The sequence below is a fragment of the Brachycentrus maculatus genome, unplaced genomic scaffold (assembly GCF_059751285.1).
Source record: "Brachycentrus maculatus isolate JH-2025_06_01 unplaced genomic scaffold, ASM5975128v1 h1tg000483l, whole genome shotgun sequence".
NCBI classification, from domain to species: Eukaryota; Metazoa; Arthropoda; class Insecta; order Trichoptera; family Brachycentridae; genus Brachycentrus; species Brachycentrus maculatus.
The window spans coordinates 429,585-445,796 of record NW_028281230.1 but is presented as its reverse complement, the minus strand read 5'-3'; the positions used below and the strand labels follow the sequence as shown (position 1 = coordinate 445,796).

Genomic DNA, 16,212 nt, shown 5'->3' with positions numbered 1-16,212 from the left:
TCCACGTTCATGCATCTCATACATACCCGCCGATTGTTACGACTCCTATCATTTCAGTATTTGGCATACCTGATCGTGCCATGTTTTTCTCGGTCTTCCTCTGCTTCTTTTCCCAATAATATTCGCCTCGTAAATTTGTTTCACCGTTCTTTCCTCACTCATTCGTTCTACATGTCCAAACCATCTCAAAACACCTTTCTTAATTTTATCGATAATGCTTATCTCAGCTTAGCATTCCTTCCTTATTTCACTATTCGCACATCTATCATACATCGTTTTGTCGCACATTCTTCTGAGAGATCGCATTTCGACTGCATTCGGTATAATTTCATCCTTCTTTTGCCAACTCCATGTTTCACTTCCATACTTTAGAGTTGGAACCAGGACTCCGTTGTGCAGTGCCAGTTTAGCTTCCGCTGATAGGTTTTTATTTGCTATAATTGATTTCAGTGCACCATTCACTTTGTTCCCAGCATTCACTCTCCTTTCTGTCTTCTATCAATCTTTCCATCCCTAGAAAACATACTACCCAAACACACGAAATCATCTACCTGTTCCAAAATCTCTACGTTTACCAATATTTCACATTCAGATCTAATTATTTGTATCGTAGTAAGTCAAATAATTTAAAAAAATCACACGTGCATTAATAAAGGCCTATACGTAGTAACTTGACTTGAAATTTTCAATCATAAATGTCCACATATGTACTGTAAAACAAAAAAACAACTTTGTAGTTTTTTTTCACACGAATTTTATTTGACCAGCAACCAGGTTTCAGACTAGCCTGATTATGTCAGTTACGATGAAATTCGGTTGCTGGTCAAATACAATTAATATAGTAAAAACTACAAATTTGTTATTTTATTCTATAAAATGCAGTTCCACCAAGAAATGTCAGCACAAAACTTAAGTCTACATTAAAGTAAGTATTGAAACGAGATACTGTCATGGGTACAAAATATGTATTCACATATGAATATGAAAATAATTTTCCATTTAAAACTAACTAACTAACTAACCATCACGCCGCTTCCCCGCAGGGGTAGGCAGAGAGAATAGAGCGCCACACCACTCTGTCCTTGCAAACATTCTTCGCCTCTTCCACGTTCATGCATCTCCTCATACATACCCGCCGATTGTTACGACTCCTAACCTGACCACTTTCAAGTATTTGGCATACCTGATCGTGCCATGTTTTTCTCGGTCTTCCTCTGCTTCTTTTCCCGCTAACATTCGCCTCATAAATTTGTTTTACCGTTCTTTCCTCACTCATTCGTTCTACATGTCCAAACCATCTCAACACACCTTTCTTAATTTTATCGATAATGCTTATCTCAGCTTTGCATTCCTTCCTTATTTCACTATTCGCACATCTTTTCCATATTATTAGTCTCAATATTTATCTCAATATTTATCTTAACCTGGGATTTTCTTGTTTATTTTAATCAAAAATGTTTACAGCAAAGAAATGTCTACTTCATCACGTTACCTTTTGATCACAGAGAAGACGAGATCAATACAAGCTTCTTGTTTGATGTTTTATTTTCGGGTCCTCAATATGAGACAAAGTGCACGTAACGCCTGGCAACTTTTTCCATTTCGATTCATTCAAAAAATATAATTTACTTAATAAAGTAGATAGTCCGCCTCCGTAGTATAATGGTAATGGTAAGTATGCTCGGCTACCATTCTGGAGGTCCCGGGTTCGATTCCCAGTGGGGGTCAAATAAATATAAGTGATTTTTTCTCTCTAATATTTGTTCAATATTACCCTGGACTGGTACCTGAAGCGGAGGGCTGATCACCTTTCCTTCATGTGTAAACGATCAAGATTGCGTTTATATGAAGCAGTGCCCTATGCACCATTGGGGTGCGGATAAGGGTTTTATTATTAAAGTAGATAGAAGTCTGTTTTATATATTAAAAGCATTGAAAACTTTGTGGTATGGTAATAAAACAAAGTTATCAATAAAAGTGGTATTACACAAAGTGAACAATGAATGATAAGGAGAGTGTTTTAGATTAAAGTCGACTGAATGCGGTCAAAATGCGATCTCTCAGACGAATAGTGCCAAAATGATGTATAATAGATGATAAAATGGTGATATAAGGAAATAACGCAAGGCTGAGATAAGCATTATAGATAAAATTAAGAAATATGTGTTGAAATTTTTTGGGCGTGTGAATCATATGGGTGAAGAAAGAGCAGTGAATAAACTTATGAGGTGTGTGTGCTTGGTAATAGAAGCAGAGGAAGATCGAGGAAAACTTAGCACGATCACGTATTTCAAGTTATTTAATGTGGTCAGATCAGGATTTGAAATAATCGGTGGGCATGTATGAGGAAATGCACGAATGTGGAAGAAGGGAGGTTTGTTTGCAAAGGTAAAGTGGTGTGGAGTTCTATGTATTCTCTCTGCCTACCCTTGCTGGGAAGTGACATGGTAGTTAGTTGATAAGTTAGTTTAGGTATTAAATATTTCTGAGTTAGGAATGTCAAATACTTGAAAGTGGTCAGGTTAGCAATAGAAATAATCGGCGGGTTCGTATGAGGGGATGCATGAACGTGGAAGAGGCGATGAATGTATGCAAAGATAGACTGGGTAGCGTTTTATTCCTCTGCCTACCCCTGCGGGGAAGCGGCATGATGGTTAGTTAGTTAGTAAGCTAGTTTTTCTGAGTATGATAGATTTTTAATTAAAGTCATGTTTACTTATATTACTATAAGTTTAGGGAAAAAATCATAATCAGTAAATGAGCTTGTAAAAAACCCTTATTTTTTAATACAGCCCTTGTGATGTCTATAGTTCCCTCAAAAACATGCAAAATGCTTTAAAGTTATCAAATTAAGACCCTTACAGAGTAAACGTAGGTACTACACCCCTTACCGTAATGTAATTATGCCACACGAAATTGTGTTATTATTTCCGCAGAAAAACACTTACATTTCTAGCCCTTGGCTATTTTTAATCAAATTAAAAATCCTCCAACGTGGGTTCATTATGACGTCATACGTACTACGTAGAGGGTCGGTTATAATTTAATCATATTATTAATCGTTAAGGGTTTGACTTTGTGAAATTTCACATTAATATTCAAAACTTTAACTAAATATGGATAGTTAATATGTACTTCTATTTTGTCCAAAAGCACAAAGGCAAAACGAGAAATAGATTATTATTTTCATCATAAATTTAAAGCTTTGAATTTTCATATCAAGCAACCGAGATTTTCCCTACTAAAATTAAAAGGTAATTTTAGTATCCGCTTTGATCATATGTCACTGAATTTTAAAATAAATGTTTCAATAATTAATTTTTATCAATTAACCAAAATGATTGAGATTTTCTCTCAACATTTTGAGTGTGTCCAAATACAATTTTCTGCTTAATAAAATCTCTCCCAATCTAACCATTGATGACTCTTGTGAACTCACACGTATAATATCATGAGATTAGTGATAAATGTAGGAGTTACAAAAATTAGTAGTTTGGTTGTAAATCATAGTAATATAGAATGGTGAATATTGCACGTGCGTAAAGTGATCACTTAACCAGCATATAATTGGTGATAAGCCCTGTAAATACCCAGACTTCTTCATCAGTGCTCATTTGCGAATACTGTGAGATATTTAAGACAAATTCATGGACCACATTATATCGTTAATCGACTTCCTTTACAAGATACAGGAGTACCTAGAGTAGAATTAAATTTCCTTTACAAGATACAGGAGTACCAGTACGACGAAGAAAGTTAACTTTTAAATTTGCCTATAATACGACAAATAGTGAGTCAAATTTCTGAACAATTTGGACCATGAATTCTTAAAATTCTCACAGTATTTGCAAATGAGCACTGGTTTTGATTAAAAATATTAATAATTTCTACAAACATCTTTAAAACGTGTTTTTCCATGATAAAAATGGCATAATCTACTCAACACAAATAATTTAAGAAACTTCAAAAAGTAATAAGCAGTGTTGCCATTAAAATAATTTAAAACTGTATCATTGCTATTGAAATAAAACCTATATTTTAAAACAGATTTAAACGCATTTTCGAGAAAATAAAACAAGTAAAAGTTAATATGATATGTCTTTGTCTAGTCATGTTTAATTTAATACATAATATGGCTCCAGATTTTTCCTAAAAGAGCTATGTATTCCAGACGAATTGGTTGATATATGTCTCGCGCTTTGGCCGGCTACGACAACTGCTATGGTCAAGTCATCTCAAAGCTCGCAACTTTAAATGCGTCAGCATTCCTTTGCTGTTGCGGGACCGATAACGTAGAATGCTCTTCCACCAGTCGTAAGAAATATAAAGAGTTACATGATCCTTAGAAAAAAAATTAAAAACGCATTTGTTTGTTTAATCATTTCCATTATCCTCTCTTCTTAAAATACTTTCAAATTATTTCATTGGTATTGAAAAACCCTTTATAAAACTTATTGCATTTTAATGATTTTAACCCCACCCCCCAACTCCGATGTGTTCTAGTTGGAGGGAAGCCAAGTAACGCGGCGCACCGAGGTAGACGCCATCTTCTTAATATAATACAACCATTTATACAATGTGTATGTACAATGAATGTATGCATACAGTGTTACAATTTACTATACAGCGGAACCTCTCATAACGAGAATAGTTCGTTCCGGACGTTATGTGAAACATTCGTTAAGCAAAACAAATTCATCTTGATAAATCAATGTAAAATACGATAGTGCGTTTCATGCATTAACAATAATGAATATTATTTTTTGACATTTCATCAAAGATGAAGAACAATATGGAAGTCTGGGCATTTACGGGGCTGACGACCGTCATAGGTTGGTTTAAGTGATCACTTTACACACGTGTAACATTCATCAATTCTACCCATTATTGACAACCACACTACTAAAATTCTTGGAAGTTCTATATATATGAACCAATTTAGAAACCTTGTCCTTGAATCACTAGAACTTCACTAGAGAAATCTATTGGTGAGATGTTAAGAATCGTTTTTTTAAGCAGAAACTCTTATATTAATATGTGAGGTCCAAATCCTGGATCACAATCGCACACATGAGAAACGCCAGAAAACACCATTTTCATTTTTATTATTTAAGCTTATAATTTGACCAGACAATTTATTTACAACATTTTAAGTGTTTCCAAATAACATTTTGAGTGTGTCCAAATACTTACATCTCACCAATAGATGTCTAGTGAAGTTCTAGTGATTCAGAACAAGGTTTCTAAATTGGTTCATGTGTATAGAACTTCCAAGAATTTGAGTAGTGTGGTTGTCAATAATGGGTAGAATTGGTGAATGTTACACGTGTGTAAAGTGATCACTTAAACCAGCCTATGACGGTCGTCAGCCCCGTAAATGCCCAGACTTCCATATTCTTCTTCGTCTTTGATGAGATGTCAAAAAAAAAAAATTGTTTCCAAATAATATGAAAATAACTCCTGTAATTGGAGATAATCCAGATTTTGTGCACAAGTATTTGGACATACTTAAAGTGTTATAAACAGTAGTGAAATTTAAATTAACAGTAATTTTAAATTCACTCCATTTTTTGGTAGGTCCAAATCATTTACAAATATGGGTTTATCCACTCAGGGGTCAATTATGCATTTTGATATATCAATGAGAAATATATCGAAGATGTCGTTAGGTGGGGAAAGCAACAATGGAGACAATGGAATGCGTATGTGAAGAGCATGGAACCATCCAGACTCCCCCACATTGCGCTGCACGACCGACCCTAAGTTAGACGACTTCCGCCCAGACTACCAAAGAAATGGATCGAGAGCTGGAAATCGAGATCCATCGAGATTATCAGGAGGATAATCCCTCTAAAAAACAGGCCACATGACCTATATCAAGCAGAAGAAGAAGAAGAATAGGTACACATTTTTTACAGGGTGTATATGATCTGTCATAGGCTGATTAAGTGCTTACTTTACACACGTGTAACATAATGAATGCAGTGAATGTGTTAAAAATATTAATATTTATGGTTTAAATTGATTTATTTTTCCCTACTAAAATTACCCCAAAATTTGTGGACAAAAATTGGGTCAGACGCTTAACATTGTTATCTCAGAAATAGCATATTTAATTTTAAATATATCTGACATATTTCCTTTCAAAAACATTTGTTTCAATCATAATTTTTCAAAACAAAACAAAATACAGCTTTTAAAATAAATGCATACATATTTTAGCTTTTGTCATTTCATTTTCCGCCTCATGAGTCTTTCTGTAAACACTTCATATGTATGTATATCGAGAATAGGGTTCGCGATTATTTCTGCTGATATAATAACGTTAATATTTACATGTTCCATCCCCCTTAGGTATTTATGAACCGGAAGTAATAATTGGTTCTGGTTGTTAGTCTCCAGGAAGCGGAAGGAAATAGGAAATAAGGACGTAAAGTCCTTGATTTACGTTTCTAGCGCAGTTAGTAAGTAGTGGTTGCTCCGTACCGAAAACCTTCTCAGTGCCAACCGACACACATATAAGGGAAGCTGGTTGCTTCTTGTATTGCCTTTAGAGCGAGGTGCAATCAAACAAGACAGCAAGGATTTTCTTTTAAATATTCTTCTGTACCACACAATGAATAAAAATGGTAAATCGAAACAAAAAAAGGGACTTAAATAAAGCAGACTATCGACTTAAAAATCTATTTATTTTTTATCTGTCTTTGTAGTTCAAGGCTTAGAGTTTTTGATTATCATGTTTAACATTATTTTAGACATATTAACAATGATGAAGAAATTTTATTTATTGTTTCGGCATTAACTTTGTGGTAAGACATGTTACAATAATTAAAGAAAACACTTCGTTTTTTACCACTTGAGTTTAATTATAGACTACATGTTTCAGAAGAAACATGGGGAAATCTGGGTATTTACAGGGCTTATGATCATTATAGGCTGGTTTAAGTGATCATTATACACACGTGTAACATTTACCAATGCTATCCATGGTTGACAACCACACTACTCACATTAAAGATTTTTTTTAGGAAAATATAAGAGGAAATAATAAATTTCATTGAGAAATTTTGTTTAAAATATTTATTCATAAGACATTGAAATAATTCATCAAATCTCTATTGACTATAATAAAATGAAAGGAAACCGTAAAATTACTTAGACATTTAAATTCAAATGAAGTCAATCCTGATTACATAAATTCTATTTCTGAAACTTATCCTAGCCGATATGGAAATCACGATAATGGAGAACGCATAATTTTTGATAACCTTCAAAGCCCCCGACCCAAAGTTTGCAAATTTTCCAATATTTTTATAAGGTGCCTACTTGGCTACCGAATTGGCAACATACTTCCACATAGCCTAGCCAATATCCCGAACCATAATCTGCCAATTTCTATTGAAGTACTTCAAGTTATTTTTACTCTCTTTCCCTCTCACGTTTCTCGTCCCCTGATAATCATTACCACATTATCTTGAATCCCACTTTATTTTTTTATGATGTATTCAAACTACCCTTAAGGATTCGAGGAAATATACCTCTTTTCGATCCTTAAGCCCGGTTTTGCATCATATCACTTTGGGTATCCCTGGAACTCGAAAAGTAATTCCAGCTAAGCCTCAAAGGTAGGCTTTTTGCACACGAAACATCGAGTGAATAAAATAAAAATACAAAACGAAATATAAGCTTTCAGATCACTTTATAATTTAACTGATTTTTTTTTACAATAAAAAATTGTCTCTTAATATCTTATAGTAGAATTTCAACGGAATAATATATTTAATTTAATTTATATAATATATTTAATTAAGAAAGGTGTGTTGAGATGGTTTGGACATGTAGAATGAATAAGTGAGGAGAGAACGGTAAAACAAATTTATGAGGCGAATGTTAGTCGGAAAAGAAGCAGAAGAAGACCGAGAAAAACATGGCACGATCAGGTATGCCAAATACTTGAAAGTGGTCAGGTTAGGAGTCGTAACAATCGGCGGGTATGTATGAGGAGATGCAAGAACGTGGAAGAGGCGAAGAATGTTTGCAAGGATAGAGTGGTATGGCGCTCTATTCTCTCTGCCTACCCCTGCGGGGAAGCGGCGTGATGGTTAGTTAGTTAGTTAGTTTTAATATATTTAAAAAACAGAGGGAAAATTTCAAGATACAAGAACATATAAAATATTATTTTATCCAGAATTATATTACAATATTTTTTACATATATATCATTAATAAATATAGATTTCCCGGATTTTTAAGTGCCTTGAAACATAAATCTTTATGGGTCATCGCACAATTGTAGTATAAAGTTCTCAATATCATTTTGAAAACCTTTTTTTAATACCGCATCTTGAACCACCATATAAAATCTAAGGGTGTGGTTTCTATTAAAGTACGATTTTTACATTCTCCTTTTTAAATGTAAATTATAGCTATAAAGATTTGAAAGCAAAAAAATAGGTTGTTCAATACAAATTGTATATGATAAATTTGTTCTTTGTCAATAATTGGGATAAATAATATCAATATCGCTTTTTAAAAGTTTTCAAACACAAAAAATTGATAATGTTGTCATTATTAAAAAAATAAACATAATACATGTTTTTTAAGGCTACAATCTATAGGATATATGAAAGATAATTTGTTACTTACATGCGGAATATTTTATATTGAACTCACATTCTAACTAAAATAAGTAAACATATTTGAATAAATAGGATTGAATATAGGATGACATTAGTTTATTAAGCAAAATGCACAAAATTTCGATGAAATAAAGAAAAAACCAAATATTAACTTAAATTAATCGTTCAAAGCGTAACGCTATTTTTAATCCGGTCAAAATTTCAAACAATAATTAAATGACTGAATCGTAAAAAAATATAATAATTTATTAAAATTGCAAATGAAAAATTAAAAGTAAACTGTAGATTGAATACTTACAAGTTTATTAGGGGTTAACAATATAAATATTATTTACTATATTCGATACTAGATTATTCACCCTACGGATGAGATGTGAATTAAAGAGTATTTTAATTTGATATGAAGCATGTATCGTTAAAATAAAAAAGGTTTTTATGAAAGAAAATGGGATGAACGATAAATGTTGTAATATAAAGTTGAGACAACTTTATTTAAGATTATTAAAACGTGTGTCAATCTAACTGTTTGCTGACATTTGGGAATTGCAATACATGTGTGTACATCAAAACTGTTAATGTATTTCTAAATGCTAAGTCGCTAAGTGTATTCAATACTATGGTTAAAGAAAAAAAATGCACCATATCCTGGAGACTTTTCAATAAATAATTTTAAATATTCTTTCAGCCTAATAACAAAAAATGTGTTTTTCTATTACAGTTTGTTTTTTCACATTACTTATATATCAGGAGACCATGAAATACAACAGATTTTCGAGACAGGTTAGTTTCTAAATAATAAAGTGATCGCCATTGACGAGTTGTACGTTACCCAATTCGCAATTAGTTTCGGTTTTCTACTCTCCACTGCTCTCCACTTGCCCCTCGTTCCTACCTTTACCTACTCCACGTTTAATAAACCGTTCTGTACACACTTCTATACTTCATTATTTGACCCGATGCAGCCAGGAAACGAAGCCAATTTAGCGAGAAAAAATACTATAAAAGTTTTTAGACACGATTAATTGCGGGTGGCGGGTTCAAGAGTGATCTCTCTCAATTTTTACGTGGGATAGAAATTGATTGGAAGTCTAAAAATGTGGTATTGAAGAATAATGAAAGTAACAATCCTAACCTTCTATGTAAAATGACGAACATCTGAGAATAGTGTGTAAGAAAGTTTTCACAATATTATCGACGAAGGACTTTTCGTATATTAAATTAATTAAAAACGGTTGTTTGTTCTGAAATATTTTGATCTGATTTCAAATTTGTAAATACTTATTTGGTTTTCGGTGAAATATTAAAATAAGAAATCAAGTAAAAAGGTGATTAATTTTATCTTATTTACTAACATATGTTATACATATTAATCATAAGCAAATGTAATTTTTAACGATTTTCCACTAAACATATTTTGCTTAAAAAATGTGACTTCTTCTTTTGACCCTTGTCCGCACCCGATAGTGCATTCATTGTGCTGACTCAGTGGTTACTTTGTCATTATTTACATGAAAACAAATTCAAGTAATATTAAATAAGTGTTGAATTCTAAAATCGATAGTAAAATTACTAATAATTGTTTTTACCCCCATTGGTAATCGAACTCTGGACCTACAGCATGTAAGCTAAAAACGCTAACCATTACATCACGGAGGCAGACATGACTTTTTAGTGTCAAGCAATGATCTAGAAACATGATGTAAAAAAAGGATTTCAAAGTTCAAAAAACAATTTGAGTGAAATCAGAAATTCCATTAGTAAAAGTAGATTTATTTTCCTCTGCAGGATAAATCCGACAAATCCGCGTGCAACATATCGCCCCATCTCGGGAAGGGGGCTATGGGATATTAAGTATAACGTATGGTGTACAGAGAGCACAGTATAATATTATACACACTAGCAGCAGTATAGTCGGAACTTTGCAGAATAAAAATCATTTCACGCTCCGATCGCTTCCAATCACATTCGAATAACGAGTTGTTTGATGGAAAGCCACGAGAAAATACACCCACTGAAGCGACGATACATGGTGTTTTTCATTAAAATACACATTTTTAAATAAATATATCACACAAATAGGATATTTCTAACATTGTACTGCAGGAATAACTGAGCTATTAAAAAATAACTAAACTAAATAAATTAAATTAATTGCTCACCCCTTTCAAAATCGTCATAAATAAAAAAAAAAGATTTTTCAGGATATCGTTTTTAAAGTTCAAAATATCATAAAATGTATTAATAATAAATATCAAGCCACTTATTGAACTTTTTACTGTGCAAAGGATCTTTTAAGGTTAAATGTGAATGTTTTTTCTTCATTTGAAAAATATTTAGTTTATTTAAAAAAAATTAAACAATACCTTTTCTTCAAAATGCAAAAAAATAACATTGTCTGCCCTGTAGCGGGTAAATATTAAGTTAAAAATATGCTTTTGCTAGGATAAAGTAAATTTTCTGGGAATTCAGAAAACATGCACAACTAAATATTTAAGATTTGTGATATATGACGTTGTTGAAACGAGTGAGCGAAACGTGAACTTTTTGGATTTGGTTAATATTGTAACAAATTTCATTGTCAATGATTCAGAGATGATTTCGAACCGAATTATGCGTGTAATATTTTAAGCAGCTATCTAGAAGCTCGCTATCTGCAAAAAAATGTTTGATTTTGCGTGTGTTGTTGTTACATTCAACAGATGGTACTGCCATTTGAGTAAAAAAGTTGTTCTTCAAAAATAGCACTTTTCGTATATAAAACTACGCTCGTAAACAAATACAACGTTTTGCCAAAATTTCAAAAGTAATGGTCAAACCAATATTTGTTTTTTATTTTTACTTATAGTGATTCAAATTTCAGATTTTTTATCATCAAACCTTTATTTTTACATTACTTGGCTCTTTTTCTTAAACTTTGGGGGATAAACCATGTAAATCAGTATAATTTTTTAATTTGATTTATAAATTTTGTGGATTGATTAAAAATCCATGAGAAAAATATAATATCATTCTATGTCTTCATATTTCAATAGTCTTTTGATCATCTTTATTTCTTTTGCTATGCGGAATCAATAAAACTTTTTCTACATTCAAGACGAAGCAGAAAAAAACAAAACGTAAAAAAGTGGATGATTTATTTTTTAATCATCCTGTTTCTAGGCGAAAATAAGTCTTTAAAAGTTCAAGGTATGCGAGTCAATCTGGAAAGTGAAAACCAGTTCTATATATCTTCTGATACACAATAATAATAAGAATATACCACAAATTTATTATTTGTCGATTTCGAGCCCCAAATACAGCCGGAAATCAATATTTTACCCAATTCCCCTGACGTCAGAAGGTTCTGGATAAAATGGAAGACAAATAATGGATTCACAAACAAAACAATATACAATACGTTTTGCAAATTAATCCAAAAATAAAACGAAAAATACAAAGGTTTTTTTTTGGAAAATTAAAATTTTGAGAAATAGACACCTTATTTAAATTAAAATAGTTTTCTTCGGGATAAGACTCCTTACGTTTAACGTAAATCAAAAGTGAATTTGTAAGTGTTTTTATGACAGTTATTTCACCTTCCGAGGTAATATGATGTAAAATAAAAAGTAAATTATTTTTGATAAAGGCGCACATTGAAATTTTTTTAAACCCTTATCCACACCCCAATGGTGCATAGGGCACTGCGTCATATAAACGCAGAGTTATCTTGATCGTTTACACATGAAGGAAAGGTGATCAGCCCTCCGCTTCAGGTACCAGTCCAGGGTAATATTGAATGAATATTACAGTGAAAAAATCACTTATATTTATTTGACCCCCCTGAGAATCGAACCCGGGACCTCCAGAACGGTAGCCGAGCGTGCTGGCCATTACACTAAGGAGGCGGACGAGATATACTAGATTCACACATTGATATACAAATTGATATACTAGATTTTTTTTATTTGTATGCATAATTCGAATCTGGGGTTGTTTTTACATACTGGGAACCGGATGAAAATATGATTGTATTTTTTTTAACGTTTTTTATGTGTATCAAAATTTGACCGGCTATTTTTAATCACAACATTTTGAATAAGTCTAAATATTTATTTATTGATTCGGCGTTAAATTTACAAAACTTCATGATTTGTGTCATTAATATTAAAATCAAACAATGATTTTTTTATATAAAATTAAAAATTGAGTAAAAAATTCGTAAAAATTGTTTCGCTTTATTGTTTAAATTATTTAAAAATATATATACTTATGTACAACTTGTAGGTCCTTAAAATCAAAACTTAAAAAAAATACTTGTTCACAAATCTCAATTTCCTTCGTTAAGGAGTTATTTTTACATTTTTATATCTCAACAAAGATGAATATTTTTTTCTCAACCCGACAAAGATGGCTGTTGTGAACCCTTACGTACTGTCATGTGATTGATCAATAAATCTAGGAGTTGAAAATTTTAGTAGTGTGGTTGTCAATCATGGGTAGAATAGTGAATATTGCAGGTGTGTTATCACTTAACCAGCCTGTGACAAGTCACAAGCCCTATAAGTAGCCAGACTTTCATATTCTTCTTCATCTATGTTGAGATGTCAAAATGTATTCGTGATAATTGTTTTCCTCAGTTACCAGGATAGCAGAAATCTCTCAAATTACCCTCGCATTTTTATGGCAATCTTCTTTACGTCCAAGTTACGAGCTGTGCGACAATCCGCACCGAGGTTTGGCGTCGTTAAGGGCGTTTTTTGCCCGGCTCCCGGCACAGGGATGACAATCAAAAGATATTTGTGCAAGGGTAAGTGTTAAAGTTTTTCAGGAAGAGGAGGATAAATAAGGAGAAGTTTTAAATGAGGTGTCATAAAATGAGGGCGTTTAAAAGTAAAGCGGCGCTAGAGACGAAGGAGGGGTCGTGTTTTATTTGCTGTTGGAATATTTCACATTCAGGGGAAATTCATCCGAAAACGTGAAAATTTTTGAAGAAAAACAAACTGGGTAAAGCAGTGTTGCCGTTTAAAGCAAATGTTTCAAACTTGATTTTATCTTATGTATAAAAAAGTAACTACATATCGCTCACTCCTTTCAACAACGTCATAAATCAAAAAACTTGTTTTTTCAGGATATCGTTTTTAATGTTAAAAAATATAATACAATGTATTAAAAATATATATGAAGCTATTTATTGAACTTTTTACTGTGCAACAGATCTTTTTAAGTAAAAACTGAATATTTTTTCTCCATTTGAAAAGTAAAGGTTTATTTAAAAAAAAAAATAAACAATACTTTTTCTTCAAAATGCAAAAACAACACTTTCTGCCCTGTAGCGGGTAAATATTAAGTTTAAAATATGCCGCTTTTGCTGGGATATAGTAAATTTTATGGGCATTCTGAAAAGATGATTGAAAATTGACGATTTTTTATAAATGACGTTCTTGAAAGGAGTGAGTGAAATGTATCATCACAAAAGGAACATATTACATTCTCAAGCATAGAAAATTTAACAAAATGATGTGATGTTATTTTTAAATTATAATTTGAGAAAAATTAAGAAGGTCTTAATAGAACTTTTGCAAAAAATATTTATGTTTGTAATTTTATTATACATTACATATGAAATCTCAATACAGATTTTTTCACACGCCTTTTGACCTGTCATCGGTTGGTTAAGTGATCACTTTACACACCTGTATAATTTACCATGCTACCCATGATTGATAATCACACTACACAATTTTTTGAACTCCCAGATATATAATAAATCTCATGAGGTTTTATGTGTGAGTTCACTGTTCTTATTATAAATACATGAAACAAAATCTGATAAACACCTCTTTCGGTCAAAGGAACTTTAAAAATTATGCAATAAAGTTGTACAACGTGTATTCACTATCCATAAAGTCATTTAATAACGAAACTTAGTTTAAAAGACCTAATCATAAATGGATAATAGGGGTGGGTAGATCTGAAATAGATTGTTTACTTCGGACATGTCATAAACAATTTACTTTTAACACTATCTTTATCATTTATCGTTCACTTTGTAAAACCACTTAAAACTACTTCATGCTAACCGGTTTTGAAGAAACAAAGTCATGAAGTAGAGTTTTAAAGTGGTATTACATAAAGTAAACGATGAATACCAAAAATTGAAAAATGCTCTTAATATACAAAATATAATTTACTTTTCACATAATTTTATGAAAAAAGGTTTGTAAAATATGCCCCCGGAACGATAAAACTCTGTGAGGGCACATTGCAATTTGTTATTATGTTTTCGATAAAAATATGCAAATAAATTTGTACAAAAGAGGAAATATAATGCCTGTATAGTTCCTATTATCTTATACGACTGTGAGATATGACACATTACAAGGGCCCGGAGCAATCGTATACTCAGCTTTGAAAATAGATGGCTGCGAAGAATTTTAGGCGTGCAGTGTTTTGACTTTAACGGACAGAAATTACAAAATTTTATATTATAAATGAGAATAACTAAAAACTTTTTTGTACATGCGTCTTAAATTTTGTTTAAAAAAATAAAATTATTTGTGTTTTAATTATTAACACAAATATTTTGATTTCACACTATTTCTGGGAGCCTAAGCGGCTTATTATTAAAAATAGGAATCAAATTGTGGTAGAGTGGGTTCGAACAGAGAAACTCTGGCTTAAGAGTCCGCGACACCAACCACGGGACCACAACCCGACACATTTTTTTTAAAACACCAAAGTTGTTAGTATTTTTGGCGTAAAATAGTTATATAATAGCATTATAACATAAGTTAAGCAATACTTACGAGTCGGTGTTTCAGGAAACAGATGTTTTCGATGTTTCTGTATTCTGAAACAATAGGAACGGAGATATTGTTAAATTGATAAACAAGTTACGGCATTTTCTACAAAGTGTACATAGTATAGCAGAATACAGTTAAACAAGCTTAGAATAAAAGTTTGTAATATTTAAACAATAATAAGAAAAATAATAAAAAGAAAAACTAAGATAATTAAATTTAAAAAATAGATAAAATATCCCATCAGAATATTTAGCTTTAATAAATTGTAATTTTTATTGTTATTAAAATGTTTGTGATATGCCTAAGACGTTAATACACTTGACGTACGTAATACACTTAATAACAAAAATACATATTTATTTCATTCTCTCGGAAAAAAAAAAAAATATATGTCTTAGTGGAACTGCATTTTAGATAATATAATAATAACTTTAATGCATAATTTATTCCAAATAAATTGGTTTCTACCAGTGATTGCATTTTGTCGTTACAGACACCAGTCTGATGATGTCGGTAACGACGAAACCCGGTCACTGGTCAATTAAAATACACGTGGAATAAACTATTAAGTTTATATATTTGTTTATAATATACATCGGTCATCAAATACGTCAGATATATAAATTGAAATTGGACAGGTTAAGAATCTGAATAATTGGCAGGTTTGAATGAGGAGATGTATGAATGAAGAAAAGGGTACGAATATTTTGCAAATACAGTGTGGTGTTACTCGTTATTTTCTACGCTTACCCCTACAGTGAAACGGCACGATAATCAGGAATTTCAAATTAT

General features: G+C 31.8%; 1 protein-coding gene across 3 annotated transcripts in view; it reads right to left on the bottom strand.

Moving 5' to 3' along the window:
• Positions 1–15,479, bottom strand: part of Pgant9 (polypeptide N-acetylgalactosaminyltransferase 9) — a 106,705-nt gene extending 91,226 nt beyond the window's left edge. For all 3 annotated transcript variants that reach the window (XM_088272211.1, XM_088272208.1, XM_088272210.1), the window contains exon 1: positions 15,424–15,479. The gene's annotated coding sequence lies outside the window, so the exon portion shown is untranslated. The remainder of the gene's footprint in view (positions 1–15,423) is intronic.
• Positions 15,480–16,212: the final 733 nt, after the last annotated feature.